The sequence below is a fragment of the Microcebus murinus genome, chromosome 6 (assembly GCF_040939455.1).
Source record: "Microcebus murinus isolate Inina chromosome 6, M.murinus_Inina_mat1.0, whole genome shotgun sequence".
Taxonomy (NCBI): Eukaryota; Metazoa; Chordata; class Mammalia; order Primates; family Cheirogaleidae; genus Microcebus; species Microcebus murinus.
Window position 1 is genome coordinate 110,853,913 of NC_134109.1, and position 5,188 is coordinate 110,859,100.

At 50.9% G+C, this 5,188-nt stretch overlaps 1 pseudogene; it reads right to left on the bottom strand.

The window, feature by feature from the left end:
- Positions 1–208: 208 nt before the first annotated feature.
- On the bottom strand, positions 209–4,059 carry LOC142871542 (uncharacterized; annotated as a pseudogene).
- Between the last annotated feature and the right edge of the window lie 1,129 nt (positions 4,060–5,188).

Genomic DNA, 5,188 nt, shown 5'->3' on the forward strand with positions numbered 1-5,188 from the left:
AAAAAAGGTAATTACAAAATGTGTACATCACAACATGCTTTTAAAGACATTTTGCACTGTGCTCACATTCCCTTAAATGTTGTTCCCAAAGGTGCTCAGCCTCTAGCCCAGCTGGAATCTCTGGGAAGAGGCAGAGACAGTTGGCGAAAAAGCCGTGGTGGGTGGGGTGAGAATGGAGGGGTGGCGAAAGGAGAAAGCAGCCTTCCAGTTAGAGATCAGCCCGCAGTGTGAAGGTCAGCTTCGGGCGAGCTGGCCTGGGCGGAGTCAGGTCAGAGGGAGAAGCGGCGGGGGACTGGGGTGCGCTCCATCTCATTCGGTCGAGCAGAGTCTGGCCCAGCATCCTTTGTGTACAGAGGTGCTCCTCTTTGGTACATTTCAGTTTATCTTCCAAATCATCAATTGTCTTTTCCAGCTTGGCTACCGATCTCTCAGCAAACTCAGCACGGGTCTCGGCCTCCTTGAGTTTATCAGTAAGAATCTTTATCTCTTCCTCACATGTGTCTTCTTTTTGAGAATACTTTTCTTCAGCAGCGCTCAGACACTTCAGGTTCTGGTCCACCAGTCTGATCTGCTCATCCGTCTCTCGGCAACGGGACTCCGCCAGCTCAGCTCGTTCCTCTGTGCGTCCCAAGTCTCCTTCAGTAATCACCAACTGACGAGCCACCTCTTCATACTTCCTATCTGCCTCTTCTGCAATATGTTTAGCTTCTTTGAGTTGGATTTCCTGGAGTTCCATCTCTTTTAAGGCCCGGTTTTCAATCACCTTCAGACCTCTCTCACTCTCATCAGCAGCGTTTTCCGCTTCCTCCAGCTTTTGCAGGGCAGTGGCCAGGCGCTCCTGAGCACGATCCAGCTCCTCTTCAACCAGCTGGATCCTAGGGTTCAAGGAGGCCACCTCAGCCTCAGCCTGTCCCCGGGCCCGCTTTTCTCCCTCCACTTCCCACTGGAGGCGCTCGGCCCTCTCCTCTGCATCCTCAGCCTGCTGTTGCAGAGCCTGCATCTTGCTTCACCGCCTCCATGGTGGTGACCCCAGCATGGTGCCCGCCCTGCTCCTGCGCGCTCCTGTTCCTGCCTCCTCTGCCAGGAGCTGCAGCCGCTCCTCACCCTACTTCTATATTTTAACAAATTTCTCTTATTTTCCCCTTTAATCCATTATTATATATATATTGTTTGCAGAATATTGAGACAAGATAGGGACAGAGGTACAGAAGGAATGGGCCTCATCCAGAAATATTGGACTTGAAGTTGTATAGAGTACCAGAGAGAAGAAGTGCTGTTTTCAGTTTGTTAGGCTGCAGCTGTGCGGGTAGAGGCACGGCACTCAGAGCAGGGAAAGAAGGCGGCACTGCAGCAGAACTATGTTGGCAATTTTGCCCACCCAGAGCTTGGTTCTCCCAATAGCCTTCCAATGTTAGCTTAAGTTGGTTACTGTTGTTTGCAAACAAAACCTCTGACTGATATAGAAGTATAAGTATTGGCCAAGAATAGACCACGTGGCTATTTGTAGATGACATGCTTGTCTTCCTAAAGAATCAACAGGAAAAGAAATAGAAAGCATTAAAGAATTTACTGTGATGCAAAGAAATGATAAATGTTTGAGGTGATGGATATGCTAATTACCTTGGTTTGATCATTACACAATGTATATAAGCATCAAAACACCACATTGTAACCCATAAATATGTGCAGTTATTATATGTCAATAGAAAAAAGTCAAGAATTTACTGAGGTGGCCAGATATAAAACTGCTTTCTTATTTATCAGCTATATTTAGAATATAAGGAAAACTTAATTTTTAAAATCCCATTTTCAATGTAAAATAAAACTAGAGGCCTTGCATGGTGGCTCAGAGGGATCACTTGAGGCCAGGAATTTGAGGCCAGCCTGTGCAACATAGCAAGACCCTGTTTGTACAAAAAAATCTTTTAAATAGCTGAGTATGCTAGTGCATGCCTGTAGTCCCAGCTACTGGGGAGGCTGAGGCAGGAGGATCACTTAAGCCCAGGAGTTTGAGACTGCAGTAAGCTGTGATCAAGCCACCACTCTTGCCTGTGCAACAGAAAGAGATCCTGTCTCAAAAAGAAAGAAAGAAAGAAAGAAAGAAAGAAAGAAAGAAAGAAAGAAAGAAAGAAAGAAAGAAAGAAAGAAAGAAAGAAAGAGAAAGAAAGAAAGAAAAAAAGAAAGAAAAAAAGAAAGAAAAAAGGAAAAAGAATATAGAGAGAATTCACTGCTTCCCCTGATGTCGTTAACCAATTTGTTATTTTATTAGTGATAGTTTTAGAAAAATTTCCTTCAGCTTCATGACCTACTGGTAAAGTCATAAATTTGGGAGATTGTTGTCAAAGCTTTATCAAATTTCTTTTATAAATGAGCTGTAAGATCTCAGAGTGTTTCAAGTTTTCTTGTGTTAAGGGCCAATCTTAAATACTCTGAATTGATGGTGCTCGTTAACCAGAGCCATTCAGATGCAGTCTTAAATTGCTGCTACAATGCTTTGAGCTATGTAATTGTGCAATAAAATTACTCTTATGTACATACACTGTACTTATTGATGAGTATGTGTGGGAGCTTTGTCACTGGAATACTTGTTTCTCTAGACTGTCTTGCTGTGTTGGTGCCATTTCGTGTGCTATTTCATCCGGAACTGCCAGACCTCATCAGGACAAAATGCATTAGTTATACCAAGATGCGATTCTATATATTGGGATGCATAAAATATCTGACTTCACTCACAAAAGCACTCACTGTTTTTAGGACTGCTATAACACTCAAGCCCTACAAACACTGAAATTCTGGTAAATTTCATTTTGCACGAATCCCATTAAAGAGAAACAAAGTGTGTGGTGCATTTTTAACGGTATATGCTGCGTTACTGAATATACCCTTGAAAAGAGAGAACTTCCATTTTGACTGGCCATCCATGAGAAATACGCCTGATGTTCTGATGGCGGGAGAATTTTCCACAGACTAGCTTCTGGCTTTGCATATTTCAAACCTTGTTTCTGTTTCAGAAATCGCCAGCGCTGGGAGCGACGCGCACACGTATTTCAATATGGCCTGTGGCCCTGGCCCGTCACCTCCTGACGGCGGGCGGTATTGGTGGGTAGGAGTATTGCCCCTGGAGGCCACTCTTAAGCCAGAACGGCCAGCAATAACTTAACGACACACAGAAGTGACTGCAAACCTCATAAATATATCCCACTAAGCCAAGCAAATGTGTCTTCGCCTCCACTTCCCATTGGCCAGATCCCACAGCGCCCACGGGCACCCAGCAGCATCCCACTGGAGTGAAAACACGGCACAAAAGTTGGAGTGGAAGAGATGATGATCTTAATCGATTGTAGTTGAAACATTTTACTTGTGCAAGCTTCACAGGAACATTATGACCGTGTACATGGGCCGCTAGCAAGCCCCCGGCTGTGCGCGGGAAGCCAGCGAGCTAACGTCCGAGCCCCGCGTGTGCGGTCTCGCCCCGCGTGTGCGGTCTCGCCCCGCGTGTGCGGTCTCGCTGCGGCTGCCAGAGCGGCGCTGGGGACGCCACAGCCCCAGTCGTTCCTCTCGCCACGAAGCAGGCGCGGTGCGCACAGCAGCCCGCGCACCTGCCCTCTCACGACAAGGGACGGGCACTGTCGTTCCCCTCCCACAGAGGAAAAGCGGCCGGAGAGGAAGGGCCCTAGGCCAGGGTCACACAGTTGGCAGTGACAGAGCCCAGCTCTCCGCGCCGTCTGGGGCCGGATCCCCGTGCCTGCGCCGCGCGGCAGCGTCTGCCCCTCAGGGAGGCCCGGCGGGGCCGCGGGGGTGCGTGGCGGCCTAGCCACCTGCGCCGCCACCTGCGGCCCCCCCCCCCCCCCCCGCGCCGCCACCTGCGGCCCCCCCCCCCCGCGCCGCCACCTGCGCCCCCCCCCCCGCCACCTGCGGCCCCCCCCCCCCCCCCCCCCCGCCACCTGCGCCCCCCCACCTGCGCTCCCCGCTCTCGCTGCGCCCCAACACTCGTTCCCTGCATTTTGCTTCTTCCCCCTTTAGAGGCTGAAGGGACCTGAGAGTATTTTCCAGCCCCATCCCCTGTTCCACAGATGAGAAACTGAGGCTCAGAGAGGGAAGCCAGGTCACGCAGCAGGTTGGGGCAGACGCCCGCCTGACCCAGCGGTCCAGTGGGTCTCTCGGCTGCTCTCCCGCGGGCGCGCGAGGCCCTGCAGCCTGCTCCCTGCAGGGCCCGCTGCAGGCCGGGCCTTCGCCCTGACCTCCGAGCGACCCGTCCAGCGACAGCCAGGGCCAGGCAAGCCTGCTGTCCCCTTCCCGCCAACACCCTGCTTTGCAGCGGTCCCCACAGCCGGCGAAGGGACGAATCGTGCCCGGCAGCTGCGGCTGAGCAAGCCCTGCGCAGACGGGCGGACACCAGCCGGACAGCCGGCCTGCAAGGTGCCCTGCCCCGAGCCTTAGCAGTCCCTGGGGCCTGCTGATGTCTCCGTGTCTTCACCTTAACACGCTTTCCCGCGGAGTCAGTGAGAGGGTTTTTGTGCTGTGCAATTTAGACATTATAGGGTTAATTTATTTTTATTTTTAAATAATGGGTAATATTTATGTGGTTCACAAATCAAAACAAAAACGGACACATTAGGACGTCTTGCTCCCACCCCTGTTCCCCACACACCCTATTCCTTAGTCCTCACTACATAACCACTTTTATTCATTTCTGGTGTATCTTTTCCACCATTTCTTGATGCAGATATGAGCAAATGCCAATATATTTTCATACTGCCCCTTCACTCAGAGGTAGCATAAACTTGTGTTCCTTGCAAAGTAAGCACACAACGTGCCTTGCATTTTCTCACTGAACAATCCTAGAGACCTTTTCATATCATGAAATGATGCATTTTACATTCCGCTGAAACCATGGTGTCCTGGGCTCCCTGCAATAGAGATACCATAGGCGAAGGAGCCAGATTTTATTGGGAACTTTCAGTATTTCCAAAATTCCAAAAGCCTCCTCTTCTCAACAGTGGAGCTTAGACGTGAAGTCTCGCCCGCCGCAAGCCGTGCGTGCAGAGAGGGCGAGGGCCGGCCAGCGCGGGCGGGCGAGGCCGCACTCCCCTTGGGGCTGCAGCACGGGAGAACGCCAGGCGCAGCAGGGGAAGCCCGAAGCAGTGGACTGTCACTAGGGGAAGCCTTGAGCCGAAGGCTCCAGGGC